The following is a 17,445-nucleotide window of genomic DNA, read 5'->3' on the forward strand; positions in this document are numbered from 1 at the left end:
TCAGCCTCTTAAAAATATCTACTACTTGCTACGTTCTCTGCTCACGTACCTACGCTGTTCACTTGTAGTGGAATGCTGATAGACTTTTAAGACTTTGCATTATGGGAGAACTTCTCAGAAATTGCACTCTTGGAATATAACCCCTTTCTACAAAAGACTTAAGTATAAAATAATTAGTGTATTTAATTTGAAATGAATCTTACTTTAATAGATTAATAGATTCTAAGGCCAGAAGGGACCACTGTGATCATATAGTCTGACCTCCTGTATAACACAGGCCATAGAGCTTCCCTGAAAAAATTCCTAGAGCATCTCTTTTAGAAAAACATCCAATCTGATTTAAAAATTGTCAGTGATGGAGAACCTACCACAAGAAGCCAGAATTGAAGTGGGGACCTTCAGATCTTCACTCTAATGTGCACCCAACCTAGCTAGTTAAGCTAAAAGATTAAAGATTTGCCTTAGAACGGGCCTCTTTCTCCGTTACTGTGGACGGCACCATCATCCTTCCTGCAACACAGGCCAAGTCTGAGCATTATCGTTGACTCAGCCTTCTCTGTAGACCCACACATCCAGGCCACATCTAAATTGTGCTGCTTCCTCCTGCAAAACTTCCCTATGATCCAGACTTCTCTCTCTGCCCACAGAGATAAAACTCATCCAAGCCCTCCAACATCTCAACTATTGCAACACCTTCCTCTCTAGTCTTGACAAATGCATTCTTGCCCCCTTAAATCCACCCAAATTCCAGGTGCAAATATCTTCTTGGCTCATCCCTCTAACCACATTACCCATCTCTCTGCATCCCTCCATTGGTTCCCCTGTATCACCATATCAAACACAAGCTTCTTGTCTTTTAAAGCCAATCATATCAACCCCCAATAGTTGAAAGTAGTTTCAACCCCCAACAGTTGCCAGTGATGTCAACATTCATTATCCGTCCATGCAGTTTTTCCTCAGGCACCTTTGTGCTTTCTGACATGCCACTGCTTTTGAATAAGAGAAGCTGCACTGCAATGGTTTGCTCTCGTGGGGAGCATTGCCTAGTGGTCAGGGCTTAGGCCCTTTGACATGCAGGGGGAATTTGTTCACTGTGCAAATCCTAGATTTGCTTCAACTTGATTTCAGACCTGTATAGGTGGTTGCAGTATATTTGCTTGTTATCTTTGATGAAATAATCTCTCTGTACCTATTCTACATGCCACTCACTCATGCTCACTTTTGTTCATATCTTTAAAAGTAATGCATTTTTAAAATTTAAAAAAATATGAGAGTGGAGAAAAAAAGGAAGAGATTTGCCATGTGTTTTGGAGCCTGCCCCCTTTTCTGAGGGTGCTGAAGGAAGCAGGAGTTGAGTGGTTCCATGTGTAGGAGAGAACATCCTACTGGACCAGCAAAGCTGTGTTCTGTGGGAGAGCTCTCTGCACTGCCATTAAGGAAAGGTTTAGAAGAGGTAGGCAAGCCCAGAGGGAGAAGGGGTGAGCAGATCAACAGTTAAGCAGTTCCTCCAGCACTTGCCTCCACTCATGGATGAATCTGTCTTCTAATCACTGCATATTGTCCTTGTGCCATGCTACTGTACGCAGTTCTGGTGTGGGGTATAGGAATTATATCTTAGGCATTAAAATGGTTCCAGATGGCATCCATTTTCACCAATGAAAATAGTGAAAGCTGAACTAAAAATCTCTAGCACATTCAGCTTCTCTTCTTGGCACCTTGTTTGATCTCACCTTCCTCTCCAGGCCTCCTCATTTCATTCTGAATCAGCTGCAATGATATTATCAGTGTCATGATGATGACTGGCACAGGCCTTATTCGTTCCTTTTATTGTTTTTTATCTATATTTTCATAACATTATAAAAAACTATCTTGCGGGGTTGAGAGGGCACTCAGGGCAGAAGTGGAAGAGGTGAATGGTAGGAGGGATTGGGGAGTAAGAAAAGGGAGGAGGATGAGGAGCACAATGGATAGGGAAACAACGACCAATGGCAATCAAGCAAACAGGAAAAAAGTATCCAGACACCAAATTTCAGAGCTGAATGAGCAATTATGCCTCCTGCAAGTCTCCCCATACAAAGAAGAAATTCTGAGCATGGTACCCATTCTACCTTTCCTCTGAATTCTAGCTTAGACCCTTAACCTGTAATTGATGTGTGTCCCTGAAATGTGCCATCATCACGACTTAAAAGGTTGTAAGACCATTTGAGAAAAACCTGTGAAATAAAGATTAACACAATTTTTAGCTGTGTTGGCTAAAGTCAGTGTGTCCTTTGACTGGTAGGGAGGAGTAGTATACTCCAAGAACAAGGAGTATAGTAACACCAAGATGATATAGCTAGAGTCTTTATTACTCACATGAACGTTGGTTAAAAGATTTTATATTTGTAGTAACAGACTGAGCCAAAGGAAGCAGAAAAGAGTCAAGACTAGGAAACAGCGCTATGATAATGTGAAACTATTTAGCGAAAGCTGAAAATCTTTAACTCAGTAGTTCAATGAGACCAATTATCCCAGAGTTATAGAGAAGGACATCTTTATACCTTGGAAGAGTTATCTGAATGTCTAAGTATTGTACACCAGTTTAATCCTGGGGGAATTCAACAAAAAAATAAAAATTCTGTGCACAATATTTTCAAATTCTGCAAATGTTATTTGTCAAAGTAACAATATAATCACACCAGTTTCAATTATTTTGTCATTTATTTCAAAATACCTGTTAGCAAGTAAGTCTGCAGCAATACAGAAAACAAAACATATTCAGAAAATGTTTTTTTGACAAATAGATTATTTACTAGGCATATTAATACAGAACTCTAATAATAATTTAAACTTCAATACAGAACCATATTTCCCATACCCATTAGAAGCACTGCATAGGTTTGGGGGAGTCAGGAGTAACGGAGGAGCTGAGGGAGAGGGAAGTAATTGCTGGGTGTGAACTTGGAGGGTTGTTGGGTATGAGTAGGAAATGTATGGAACAGGTTTTTTTGGGGGGGCGGGGAGGGACTGTTAGGAAGCTTCCCCCATGCAGACCCTGGCTGACCCCTAGCCTCTCCCATTCAGTCAGGCACATGCCCCTGTCCCCATGTGTTCCTCCACCTCCCCCTGTCCTCACGTGTCTCTGTGTCCCCACTCAGCCACTCCCCTGTCCCTATGTGGCCCTGCACCCCTTCCCCATGTGTCTCTGTGCCCTCACTCAGCCACCCCCTCCCCCTGTAGCTCTGCACCCCCCTCTGCCCATGTGGCCCTGCACCTCCACTCCCATTCAGCCCCTGCCCCTGTCTGTTCTCCCCCACTAGCCCTTATGAGCCCCTGTGTGACCCCGCAGCAGCCCCACGGTCTATCTTCCCATAGCCCCTGTCTCCTAACCTGGCCTGACAGCTGCTGCAAAGAAGGCAGGCTCTTTCTCTTCTTTAGCTGGCTGGCAGCGACTGCTGTGTTCTATCGCCACAGCACCCTCTGATGAGTAAAAGGTGGAACTGCAGAAGTTATTTTCTGCTGGGAGTTGCTGCTCTATTCTAGCACCCCAGAGTCCTCTAGTGGGAAAAAGGCGGAACTGCAGCAACATTCTGGCAGAAGCTTTTTCTGCGCAAAAAAATAAAAATATGCATGGCTCATTAATTATGCATCCACGCAGTGGTGCAGAATTCCCCCAGGAGTAACCAGGTCCAGAGATCAAATCTCAGGCGGGAAAGATGAGTTCCTTAGAACTGACCAGACAATGAGAAGGAAACCGGGCCAAGATGTAGTGGGAAAAGATGACAATTGCCATTTACCTTGTGCCAACAATCACCAACTGTATTAAGCTTATCTGAAGCAGTTAATTATTGCCAACACATACATCTACAGTAGTCAGATATTTCAGCCCACCTGTCTATCTGAGATACATCCACCGAAAATGGAAGTAACTTTGGTAAAAACAGAGATAATTTAAAGATGTAATTTGAACTCCTGAAGATTATAGGAGAGAAAAGAGATGAAATACAAATTGACTCTTATACTGAAAAGAGGAGCGTACAGAAATAACTGACTTTAAAAATTGGTTTGGTAATGCTTTTATGTAAATACTAAATGTGACGCAAAACAGTGATGCATTCTAGATGATCTGGCAATTGTTGTGTTGTAATGTGAACCTACCCTTTTGACTTCTTCATATCTTGTGGGCAGTAAAAGTAGTATGTCGATTACTTTATGGGTGGAGTCCTCGGTCTTAAATATGAATACTAATCAATGTGGTCCTTACTGTAGAAAAGGCAGCCAATGAATTTTTTTCAAGTGTTCATTAAGGTGCTGTTCTGCTCTGAAAAGTTATTTTACTTACTAAAATCAGCAGGTATCATTGGGCAAATAAAGAGTAGATTTTCCTGCTTTTTTTTCCCTCCTCTAGCTCTGCAGAGTCAACGCAGCTAAAAAAAAAAAAAAGAGTGAGCGTCATTTGCATTATCAAGTGCTGATTACTAAGTTCTAATCACTAGCCTCTGTGCAAAGTCATTGAAGGCAAACGGGTTGCAGAGTTGTCACTGACGTTTCTGAACTCAAAAGTTATGACTGAGATCATTTGGCCCCCAGAACCTTTTTTAAAAATTAAACTAGTGATAATGCATGAGAAGGAAAGAACCCATATTGCCTCTGCAGACCAGGCAATTGGGGCAATTTTTTTTCACTTGTAACCTGAGCATATTTATTCTAGAAATGGAGAGACAAAGACGGATGTCCATGATAGCGTTTTACAATCACTTTTCAGAAAGCACCTGCACTTTCAGATGGTTGTTCTCCAAGTTGATTTTCCAGAGGCCTCCAGCCCCTACAGGGTCTCCTTGTTTCAACTTCCACACAAGCCTGGGTATTACTGAACCACTGTGGCGTAACTATGGGTGAGTAGCGATGAATGGATTAGAGCATCTGGTGGAGATGTCAGTGACAGGTCCTCATGTCAAAATATTTGGTGGCTACTCCAATTTTAATTGCTCATAATGCCTTTTCAAACCTCGGGGACAGGAACTGAGACTACCTGGATCCAATCTGCTGCAAGGACAAAAGTTGCTAGAAAATCCTTGCTATCAAGTACTGAAATACTACGTATTATTTTAATACTGCATGAGAGAAGAGTTAGTTTTATTAACTAGAGTTAGAATTATAAACTAACAGCTACATACAATCATATCTTGTCTTTATTCATAAAATAAAGCTTAAATGATACAAACAAAATAGAGACTTCATCTTTCAGTGATTTATTACACATTTATGTTGCCCTAAGGCTACCTATTTTTACTAGAGAATAGCTCAGCTAGCTCGTTGACAATTCTTCAAGGATAGAATCAATCAGTTTCACTTTGTCTAGACTAGAACTGTTCGCGACAAATCCTATTCCCCTGAGGTCACAGGATATATTTGTATAGGAGTTATTTTTCTTTTATAGTTTAAATAGCTATATTTGGTAGTTGCGGATTGTCTCACTACATGAGTGTTTTGCAATATATGAAAGCACATTGTCACTCTGCCAGAAACATCCTGGAAACACAGTTCTCTCTTCTTGATGTTTTCCTTGTTTAAAATAAACTTTGAAATAATTATCAAAACAAATAATGACATATGGAATGAAAATGCTTAAGCACTCCATTGAGATCACTAGAGATGCTATACTGCAGGCACTTTTATGCCAACACTTTTTTTTAAAGTGCTTATAACTTTCTGAAAATTACTGTTTAAAACTGAAATTCTTATGCTTGCAGGTTAACTTGTTTTTTGGAAAATTTGGCTAAATTACTGTTGAGCTGTAAGGGCCCACTCCTGCAAAAACTTTTACATGTTCTTAAATTTATTTCTGAGAGTAATCCTATTGATAACTATCATCAAGACCACTCACGGTAGTAAAATTAAGCATACATTTGTTTGCAGAATGGGGGTTTTGTATTTTCTACCTGCTCTTAGTCAGGAACTAATGCGTCAAAATGCAGTATCAGTCTATTAGACAAAGAAGATAGTGGGGCAGATTGTAATTTAAATCAAAGAGCAAAAATTCCCAGCAGTATTTTCTCTTACCATGTACTTACACTAATGTTTCAGGACATGCTGTAACTCCTACCTCTTATGCTACATGTGATGGAGTTCAAGATATGCTGGGGCAAATCAAGTCAGAGCAAGAGGACATGCAACACTCAGTTCTCCCTCAACCTGAAAAGGAAGGAAAGCTTCATGAAAACCTCTGAGTGGGAAAAAATAACCAGATAAATGGAAGCCCTGGATACATACATAAAAGCTGTGCAGGTCTGCATCATACATGAATATCTACTCCTGAAAAACTGGTGAAAAATGACAAATTGCTTTTTGGCTAAAGAAACAAGTAAGAGCCAGAAATGATGCAGGAGATCCCAGATGAGCAAGGAAAATCAAATCATACTTTTTTGTAGAACACTTTTTACCAGCCATCCTAAGCTTAAATCTGAAAGATGACTTTATGTGGAAAAGTCCTAACTCATTTTCAGTTAGTAGCCCAAAAAAGCTTGGAAACACTGTTTTAAAAATTGTTCCCAGTCAATAGGACCATGAAAGACTAATGCAGACAGCTTGTGAAATTAAGAATCTCTAAAATAAACAATGCTAATAGTTATTTTCCCCTGCCATAACCCAGCCTATTTCAGTTAGGTGGAATCCTAAAGGCCAAACTGACCTTCAATCCTTGCACAGCTCCCATTAATAGGAAATGAATGTCATGTCTGAAGGAGAAATATGGCTATAAAACTCAACTGAGAGCAAAAGTGATGCAATGGAAATAATTACAAGCCAATAGAAAGAGGTTTCTTTAAAATAGATCTATTTTTCAGCTCCAGTATCCCAGTGAAAAATGCAATATAAACATTAACAAGAGAACACTTTCTTATAAAATATTAAACTAATAGATTGCAATACCTTAACACTGAATCTCAACACACTTTTCAAAATACAAATACCATAAACTTGTTACACTATTCCCTAAGAGCTAGATCCACAAAAGTACTTAGGTGCCTAAACCCCAGGCAATCCACAATATCCCTGTTTGGCTGCTACTTAATCCTCTAGGTACCTCCACTCACTTGGTGCCTACATTTCTGCTGTAAAAGTTCCCCAGGCACCTATGTCTGTCCCTCTGGGTACGTGGACTGCTGTTTCATTCTAGGCATGTGGATACCTGTCTCCCATCTAAGCCCTGCATGCCACAAACTGGGGAAAGACAGGCTTGCCTCCACCTATCTCGTCTACAGGGCCTGATCTGGGAGGCGTGGGCAGCTGCTGCCTAACTCCATACAAAATTGGCCAGAAGATAGCCTCCCTTGTTACCTATAGCCTACTGGTTAGGGTATGCAGTTAGGATGTGGGTAACCACTGGTTCAATTCTCCCCACTGCCTGATAAGGAGAGAGATTTGAACAGATATCTGCCACCTCTCAGGTGAGTGCCTAATCTGATGTGGGGCATTCTCAATTTCTGCCATTGAAGTTGTCCTAATTTAATTAAATATTAATTGGGTCAGAAATAGTGAGATCCACTCGAATCTAGTGGTTAGGGCATGACCCTGAGGGGTGAGGCCTCACTATTCAAATCCCCTTTCATCAAGCAGAGGGGAGAATTCAATTTGGGGTCTCCCAAACGAGTACCCTAACCACTGGACTAAATGCTCTGAGAGTGGGCCTTCCCCACTTCCCTTCCCTCCCATTTTGTGTGGAGTTAGGCAGGTGCCTAACTCAATCTTGGAAGAAATTGTTTAGGCTTCTAAACTGCCTGACTCCAGGAAAGGAGTTCCCAGCTGTGGATCCCAAGCAGAGATAAGTGCCTCCCTGAAGCTCAGACTTAGAAGCCAAACTCCTAGGGAGGGGGCTTATGATGCACCCCTAGCACTGACATCTCACACTGGCTATCTTAGGCAGTTCCTTGCCTAGTGTGTTGGCTTTTGTGGCTTGCAGTCTAAGTCACCTCTCTCTCTCTCTCCCTATTCTTTGTATAGGGAGCCTAGGTTCCTAACTCAGATTTTGTGGATCTCGTTGTTCAGTGATTTTTTTTTTTAGTGCCTAAAAGTTAGACATTGCAATACCTAAGGCCCTGATCCACAAAGGGATTTAGGTATTGCAATCCACTCTGTCTCTCTTTTTCTGGCCCAGTGCATGTTTAATTATACACTGTGGAACAGATTCAACAGGAGAGAGGCCTGCTCTAGAATGCCCCATAGCTCAGTGGTTAGGGTACTATTTCCCCCCCCCCCCAAAAGGAGAGAACCCTGGGTTCAAATCCATTTTCCACAGCAGGCAGAGGAATTGAAACTGGGTCTCCCACACTGTGGGTAGGTGGGCCAAAGGTTATAAGAGGGGTGGTAACAGCTGTTCCTATTTGTGAGAAGGAACTTAGGTGCCTAATTCCTGGAGATGGGTCATGGCTGTGAATCTCAAATGGAGGGACATGCTTCCCTCTGGCCTCAATTTAAGTGCCTAAATCTCTTTGGGTGGTGCTTAGGCCCACACCCCTCATTGGCATTCTCTATTGGCTATTTTAAGCTCAACATGCTGGCTTCTCTGAATCCCATTCTTAGGGCTTGTCTACACTTAAAATGCCACAGCAGTACAAATGCCCCGCTGCAGCTGCACGCTTCAGTGTAGACACTACTTATGCCAATGGGAAGGGTTCTTCTGTCAGCAGAGGTAATCCACATCCATGACAGGCAGTAGCTAGATTGACACAAGAATTCTCCCATCGACCTAGCGCTGTCTACATGGGGACTTAGGTTGATTTAAAACCATGGATTTTTCACACCCCTGACCGATACAGTTAAACTGACCTAATTTTCTAGTGCAGACCAGGCTTTAGGCACCTAACTCTCTCCATGCATTGCCTAGAGAGCCTAGGCAACTAACTAAGGCCTGTGGATTCCAATAGTCACTAGGTCCCCTCTGGTTAGGCCAGAGCTTCCACAGGCCAAGAATTTAAGAACAGACAGTTGGAGTCCAACCACTATGGAACTTTTGTATTCTATCATCCAACCCTTACTTCTTAAAGAGGCACATTTCATCTAGTGATTATCTTAAACATATTCTGGAATGTTTCCAAACCCAGGGCTGTATATAACCATCAACTGTGCATGACAAAAAATATTGAGAAACGTGATTCTGCAAATACATGTTCATGGTCTGTTATAAAATCAACATCTGTAGAAGTCAATATAGATTCTGAACTTGCATGGCTTGTCTCTCATCTTCAGTAAATCCTTATGAACAGACAAACTTCCAAAATCAGTGATTTGGAAGCATAAATACTTACAGTGGCCCTTTTAAAAAGACCCCAGTTTCCTCCTGGAAAGAGAGTCTACAGCAGTGACATATACCAGGAGCAACAGGTAGCAAGGACCTTTACAATTATAGAAAAGAAAATAACTCAGGTTATGTGCTATATTAATTGGGAAGGGGAACACAAGTGCTAAATGAGGAAGCTTGGAAGGAAAACATGGATGGAATTGTTAGAAAAAAGGGGATAAACAACTGCTGATGTTCTTAGAGTAGCAAATCTAGCAGCAAACTACCTAATTATATATATCTGTAAAGCACTTAGCACATTTTTGGGTGATGTAAACAATTTTAAAAGCTTTACATTGTTTCCAAAAAAAATTAGAAGATTTATTGTTTACAGTGATTCTAATATTTTCTTCACACAGGTTTTGATTTGAAGACTAGATTTTTAAAGAGGGCATTGAAACGAGCAATTTAGAAACATATGCAAGCAAAAGTATGTGTGCAGGGTGGATAAAAATCAATGATTAAAAAAAATTGGATTTTTTAATTTAAATTGGATTTTTTTTATATAAAATGCTTTTTGAGGAAAAAACCCTATCTAAAGATAGTTTAATTAAGATGCATTATAGCTCAATGATATCTCATCATGGAATAGGGATTATAAATTCTAATTCTATAGTATGAGACAATATATTCATGTAATGTTTAAGAAAAGTTTTGTAAATGAGTTCCAATAGTTCATGGATTAGGGACCCAATTTTATGGGGTTCCAGGGACTTCTGTATAGATTATTTAGGTTAATCTTTCAATCTACCCAATGGGACTCAGTGCTCAGTCTAGAAGATACCATTAGAGATGCTTAGTTTTGCAGTTCTCAAACTGTGGATCTGTGTCTCCAGAGATAACATGCTTGTTAACAGCAAAAATGTTTTTAAATAAATAAACAAACAAACGATATATAGAAGTGAGAAATAACAGACCTCAACCCTATTGTCCCTCTGCAAATTTGTGTACACAGAGTCAATCCCTTACCTCTCTCTAAAAGTGCAAAGTTTCAAAAAGTTCAATGAACAGAAGATTGTTGGGGGTGGAATACATCTGGATAAGAAGTCTGGAGATAAATGTGAGAAGGGAGGGACAGGCAGTAGAAACAAAAGTGAAACTAAGCACCATATTCCAGAAGTCTTGAGGTCTTTCTGAATGTAGCCTTCATTGATTTGAGATCTACCATACCATTCTCTCATTAGAAGGGAAAACCTATAATAGCTGCAGGTCGTAAAAGAGACCCAGTTTGGGAATAAGAGCCATTCCAGAAATATATGTTTCCTGACAATGCTTTAAAGAAAGTCACACCAGTGAACTGGTGGAAGTCACTTAAGCACTTGGATTCAGAGACTGTTGAAGTGATCATTTCACTTTTAACAGCAGTAGCTTCTTCTGCTGGTGTAGAAAAAATATTTTCTTCCTTTGACTAATTCAGTCCAAATTGAGAAATCATTTGGGACCTGAAAAAGCAGGAAAGCTTGTTTTTCTTTTCCAGATTAGGAACAAACAGGAAGATGAAGATGACAAGGCAGGGGAACAGCTCAGTGGTTTGAGCACTGGCCTGCTAAACCCAGGGTTGTGAGTTCAATCTTTGAGAGGGCCATTTAGGGATCTGGGGCAAAAATTGGGGATTTGTCCTGCTTTGAGCAAGGGGGTTGGACTAGATGACCTTCTGAGGTCCCTTCCAACCCTGATATTCTATGAGTTAGCTGCAGAAGCCAATATTTTAAATTTCTTATGTTGACCTCACTGACACAGTCAATTTAATTTTTGTTTTTTTTTTAAATATTTCATTTAACTATTTTAGTTAAAAACAATTTTAACAAAAACAAACCTGATTTTAAAAAATGTGAATGTTTAACTCAATTCAAAAATTCATATGATTGTTTTGTTAAAATATTATATGTTTGCTGTTGAAGAAAAAAATCCAGAATACATGATGTTGTTGTTTTAGTTAAAGAAAACCATTTAAATGTCTGTCTGGTGATGTTCTCCTCCTAATACAGCATGGCAAGAAAATCCTCCAAATATTAATGATTAACCTGTTGAATTGGGGATAGTTCACCTCCCAATGACTTCATAAATATCTGCTACAATTACCTTTGGTAAATGAAATAACCAAACAATCATTCATTTTCTGATATAGCTGTGAAACTAATCTGAAAAGTTTTCAAAATCACTTTTAAAATTTATAGTGTGCACCTTCTAAAAATGAAACCTACATCCATCTATCTCTGAGTTGTGAAGAATCTGTAGTAAGGTTATAACAACCAACAAGAATCCACTTTTATGTAGAAATCCACGATTAAATTGAGTCTTCCTGACTAGTGATTTAAATCATGATTTAAATCAAATCCACCCTGATAAAAACTATAATCGTTTTCAGAAGCCCTGTTCCAGCTGGAAAATATCACTGCCTAATGACTTGCTTTACTCTTTGGAGTATCTTTCCAGTTGAATTAAATGCTCTCTACATAAAAATCTCACTACCTTCTGTATGTGTCAAAAGCCCTAATCCTGCCATGAGCTCTGTATGGGTAACTCCCTGTGCCTGGGCAGAGATCTATGACTGCAATGGGGTTCCACGTACTTGCAGGGGTTTGTCTCTACAGAACTAAATGCAGGATCAGAACCTTATGGAGTAATGTTAAAACAACACTTTCTTCTACCCCATATATAATGCTTGCACACTACATCGATCAGCTCCCTTCTGGAGCTACAGTAACCCAAGTGCAGCTGTACACTGACTTAACTGAGGCTGAAATGGCAACGATTATATAGGAAGTGCCATACGTGCTGATCATCTTATTGTGACATCTGTAGAGTATGCATGTGCATAGTATAGTATCTGCCTGCAAAAAATGTGTTACTTTGAAAAACTAGACTAGAAGATTGCATAAAGATATTTGTGTTGCATATATTAAAAATACAGTTGCACAGTTATAGGATCCAAAACAGACTATGGCTCCATACCATCTGTAATGCCTTGAGGACAATACATCTGTCTCTTCCCTATACGTTCTAAACTTTTTGTGCCAAAGAAAGTGCACGTTCGACAAAAAAAGGCCCTTTTTTTCTCCGATCTGAAAAAACGAACGGGCAAAATCTATGTCTGACAGCTGCTTCCAATTAAATACAGTATGCAAAGGGTGCGGTCGAGAGCAGGCATATTGAGTGTCCTGCTCACCCCCTATGGGCAGTCCTGCATCACAGCCAAAACCCTCCCCTGAAACACCCTGCCCTCAGTCTCTGGATGGCGAGGGGGATGCGCAGCTATGAATGCAGACTAACAGATGAATATGATTCAGAACAGCTTTATACCCTGCCTCCATAACACCGCAACTCCACCCCTCCCCAGCCTCACACCACTCACCTCCTCAGGCACAGCTCCCCTTCTCCCCCCCGCCAGTCGTGCCCCCCCCCGCAGGTCGTGCACCACGTGGCTACCCTGGCGATCCGGGTTACCGGTGGGCGGAGCCGGACGGGCGGGGGCGGGGCCGGGGCAGCGCGTGGACTCCACCTTCCAGAAGACGTGTTCGCGCGCCGGAGCCGTTACCACCCCTTCCCCCCTCCTCCCCCCCCCCCCGCACCCCGCGAGGAAGCCGCCGCCCCCGGCCGGCCATGGAGACGCGGCGCTGAGGAGGTCTCCGGAGGCAGCGGCGTGCGGGAGACGCGGCGCTCAGGAGCAGCGCCGGGGGGCGGCGGAGGGGTCCCGCCAGGCGGGCGGCGGCGGCTCTGTGTGTAACTGACTCGCTCAGCGCCCGGAGCGGGGCTCCCGGCGGCCGCGGAAGGAGGGGGCCGGGGCGGCGGCGGCGGCGGCGAGCGGTGCGAGTCTCCTGCGCCGCTGGCCAGTCTCAGGCGGGAGCGGCCGCAAGCGCCGGGACTCGGGGTCTCTGCAGCCGCCGCTGTGAGCCTGGAGGCGGACCCGGTGCCAGCCGCGCCTGAACTTTGCGAGAGGGACGGAGCTTCCCCACCCCGCCCCCGCACGCCGGCACCGGCGGAGTCACCCCGCTGATCGCTCCTCGCCGCGCACCTGGTGCCCCCCCGCCCCCTCCGGCCGGGCCGGGCCGCGCGGACTCCGCGCTGCGACCGAGCAGTGGCCGCTCCTCTCCCCAGTAGCGGCTCCCCGGGGCCGGGGGGCTCGGTGCTCTCCGGGCGGCTGCTGGTGCGTCCCCCGGGTGTGAGCAGCGCGGCCGGGCCCGTCGCTTGCGGACGAAGTGGCGAGGTGAGTGAGGCTTTGGGGAGGGGGCTGCTTCCCCCCACGACCGGGGCCGAGCGGGGGCCGCTGGCTCGGGCGCTCACCCGCCTTGAGGAAGCGAGTCAGTGAGAAGAAGAAACTGGTTCTCGTTGGTTCCCCTCGTCATCGCCGGGAAGCCTCAACAGCCGCGGCTCGAAACCGCCGGAGGAGCGGAGGCAGCCGAGCCGCTGCGCGGTGCTTCTCCGAGCCGCTGGGGGTGAGAAAACCCGCTCGCCCCTTGACTGGGGCTTGCAGGAGAGCTCGGGTGAGAAGGCGACGGGGGCGTTTAGGGAAAGGGGGACCTGCTGCTACCGGCACGGAACTTGTTCTGTGCCTGGGGTCAGGAGAGTAACAGCTGCATCCCCCAGCTCTTCCTCTTTGCACCACTGTCGCATGAAGTTTGCTCAGATAATAGTTATTACATAATGTGTGACTGATATCTCAGACTCTTATCCAGTGGACTCTGAGGAGGGTTTGTTTTGTTTCCTTTTAATTCATAAAGTTGAAGGGGATTTAAAAAAAACTAACACTTTTGTTTTTGGCAGTTGTTTTAAAACGAGTTAGTTTGTATGTGGCCCCACTGATTATTTTAATAATGGGCTAGTATTTTTTAAGAAAGACGGACCTTTTTTCTTTTTCCATACTTATTACTAACAATGACCAAATCTTTTAGGTCACAGTAGCTCATTGCGTTCAGCAGCATCCAGAACTTGTTACTGCTACAGTTCTAGGGGTTTCAGAGTAGCAGCCGTGTTAGTCTGTATCCGCAAAAAGAACAGGAGTCCTTGGGGCACCTTAGAGACTAACAAATTTATTTGAGCATAAGCTTTCGTGAGGCTCACTTCATCAGATGCATGCAGTGGAAAATACAGTGGGGAGATTTATATACACAGAGAACATGAAACAAAGGGTGTTACCATACACACTGTAGGGAGAGGGATCAGGTAAAGTGAGCTATTACCAGCAGGAGGGGGGGGGGGCCCACGGACGGACCTTTTGTAGTGATAATCAAGGTGGGCCATTTCCAGCAGTTGACAAGAATGTCTGAGGAACAGCGGTGGGGGAGAAATAAACATGGGGAAATAGTTTTACTTTGTTTAGTGACCAAATAAAGGCTTTCTATGCAGCAGCTCCTTTGGAAAATATTTTTTGTGGCAGTGAAAAAAGTGAACCAGAATTTTCTGTTCTCTGTATAAATTGTGTTGGTGGTACATGAACTGTAAATTTACAGCAACCAACAGCTGTACAAACCAAAACTATGTAACTAGCTATGTATTTTATACACTCTCTACTACTCCTCGCTAGGGATCCTTTGCAAAAACAGTGGCAACCATGCTGCCTGTTACATTTCTGACTTAGGGCACCAGAGAATCCATTTTTATTGCAAAAGCTTGTTTGTACTGGAGAAAGCATTTCACTTCCCACTGCCAGCTTCATCATTTTCTGGGGTTTGGAATTTTATTCAGGTTCTTCGTTTTGTCCTGGATTGTTAGGTTTTAGTAAATGGTTTTGGTAAGGCTGTATAAGATTTCAATATATATTTATCAGTTTTGCAACATTGGCTACAAAAATCTGAACTCAGGTCAGCAGGCAAACATTTTTATAACCAGTGGTGGTAGTAATATTGTGGATGCACAGTTAAAAGGAGGTGATGTGAATGGTATCCTTGAAGCACAGCAAGGGCATGCATCACTTCTGAGCTGAGACTTCTGGGATCCAGGAGATAGTGTTCTTGGAATTTTATTATTGAGCACTGTTTTCAGAATGGTAGATTATACAAATAAAGACACTTACTTTAGATGGACAATACGCTTTAGAGATGTAAATCAGTGTCATGGAAATTCTCTAAGTACTGTATGACAGGCATTGGATGGTTCAATTTTGAGGTGCTGCAGCTGTTTTACATATACACTTTAAAATGCCCCTGTCATCTCAAATTAGATTTGTTGAAAGGTATTATGGGAACTACTCGTTTTTGAAAGTATTTAGCCAGAAGGTGGTGGTGGTGAATCTTGCGTGCCAAACTGTTGTGCTGGCAGAACAGGATGCTGCTATCTTGTCAGTGAAGGCTATTAGTCTTTGCTACCCTTTCATTTGGCAAGGCTGGTATTCAAGTGCCCATGTATATGTCAACCTGTATGTTACGTTATTTCCCTTTTGAGACCTCCAATTGTTCTTATTTCCCAAGGAAATAAGAATAAAAAGTGTGTATTGATGGGTGCATGTCTAATAAATCTTAGATCACTTATTTTGATTACACTACACATTTGATGAATTCAAGGTTATCAGTTAAATATAAAAATTGAGTGCTTTTATATATTAAATTTGTTTTAGTGACATTAGTACTGGTGAAAGGTATTGGATTAACAGCAGACTGAACTCCTCAGTTCAGAGCACCAATACAGTATAGACATCAACACTACAGTCTTCACGTTGCTTTGTCAATGTACTTCTACATTGAACTACAAGGACCAGATTGCCACATACCTAATTGCTGTAATCGGACATGACTCCTTTTGAATTCAGCAGGAATTTTGTGAGAGTACACTGGATAGGATTTGGCCTAGAAATTAAAATTGGAATCTGGCTTTCTGTACTTCTTGAAAAGTGTTCATTTGCATATCTCGGTTTTCTAGAACCATAGAAGTTTGTAATCCCAAGATTATTGCCATAATCTTGGGTTAGGTAACTATTTTAACTGACCGTATAAAAATACTATTGCTTCTTTAAAATTCTAAATTCTCATCTTAAAGTCTTTCATCCTCTTTATTACTAGTAAATGTCCAATGTGTTCACTTCTATCTCCTAAAAGTAATTATTTAACTATTGCACATTCATTCTTAATTTGTGGAATGAAGTCTATTAATTCAATAAGGTCTCTGAATATCTTCCAGGATTTTAGGAAAGTGTAAGGAGCTAGCAGTTTCAGTGTATTTACTGATGCTTGAAAATTTAAAAAGCTTAAGACATACGAAAACCACATTTTCAGGATGGAAGTAATATTTTTAAAAATGGTACTTCAGTTAATGAAAGGTTTCAGAGTAGCAGCTGTGCTAGTCTGTATTCGCAAAAAGAAAAGGAGGACTTGTGGCACCTTAGACTAACAAATTTATTTGGGCATAAGCTTTCGTGAAGGTTGGAAAACTCCTCAGGATTCCTGTGTGTGTTAAACTCTTGCAGATAGCTCGCAATCCAGACTCTCGCATATCTTGATACATCAATTGTACCTTGCAAGTTTTTAGTACATGTTCTTGTCCAGTAGTGCTGCTAGAGTTGAGAGGCTGTTGATCATTAAATTTTCTTTAGAAGTTTTTAAACAGTTCTGTTTTAAATTCACATTTAATTTAAACTTGTCATAATTATTGGGATTGTGGAAATTGACATACTGGAGCATATTCATAGTTGATCTAGTCTAGTATGCTGTCTCAGACAGTAACTTGCACAAGATGCCTTATATGAAATGTAACAAACCTTACTGTAAGCATATGTGGGATAATGTGTGCCAGTTAACATCTCATCCTCCTGTAGTAGTAATTGGCTTAAATCCTGAAGAATATGGGGTTTTATTTCCCTTTCAAAAATTTTAGCAGTAACTATTAACTGGATATTCTTCTGCACATAAATGGCCAGTCTTTCTTTGGATCTTCCTACATTTTGGCCTCAGTGACATACAGCAATGAGTTCTGAGCTTTAATTTTGTATAGTATGACTAAGTAGTCCTTTTATGAGAGTTGAATTTGCTGCCTTTTATTTTCACTTAACATCCCTTAGCCTTGTGTAGATGGCTCATAAGTGTGTACTTATATCATGTCCCTCCTTTAGTCTCTTTCTAAGGTAAACAGTTCCAATGTTTCTAATATCTTCATATGAGTTTTTCTGTGCCAAACTTTTTTTTTAAGCCTTTTTTGAA

At 42.0% G+C, this 17,445-nt stretch overlaps 1 protein-coding gene and 1 long non-coding RNA gene across 8 annotated transcripts in view; one reads left to right on the forward strand and one right to left on the reverse strand.

The window, feature by feature from the left end:
* Positions 1–1,474: 1,474 nt before the first annotated feature.
* On the reverse strand, positions 1,475–12,702 carry LOC311515741. Of its 3 annotated transcripts, XR_014710215.1 has the most exons (4): positions 9,285–9,369; positions 6,086–6,174; positions 4,322–4,406; positions 1,475–1,767 (listed from the first exon to the last, which is right to left on the reverse strand). It is a non-coding gene; the product is annotated as an uncharacterized lncRNA (long non-coding RNA). The 3 variants fall into 3 exon arrangements; XR_014710216.1 differs by lacking the exons at positions 1,475–1,767; positions 9,285–9,369 and adding an exon at positions 12,672–12,702 and having other exon boundaries at positions 3,304–4,406; XR_014710217.1 differs by lacking the exon at positions 1,475–1,767 and having other exon boundaries at positions 3,304–4,406.
* A 188-nt stretch (positions 12,703–12,890) lies between these two features.
* Positions 12,891–17,445, forward strand: part of GALNT1 (polypeptide N-acetylgalactosaminyltransferase 1) — a 200,778-nt gene continuing 196,223 nt past the window's right edge. For 2 of the 5 annotated variants that reach the window (XM_084618227.1, XM_084618223.1), the window contains exon 1: positions 12,891–13,523. The gene's annotated coding sequence lies outside the window, so the exon portion shown is untranslated. Of the gene's footprint in view, positions 13,524–13,550; positions 13,801–17,445 lie in introns of those variants that run through there. The other 3 variants (XM_084618226.1, XM_084618224.1, XM_084618225.1) reach the window with 2 other exon arrangements.

The sequence above is a fragment of the Lepidochelys olivacea genome, assembly GCF_965140295.1.
Source record: "Lepidochelys olivacea isolate rLepOli2 genome assembly, chromosome: 2".
In the NCBI taxonomy this organism is placed as follows: Eukaryota; Metazoa; Chordata; order Testudines; family Cheloniidae; genus Lepidochelys; species Lepidochelys olivacea.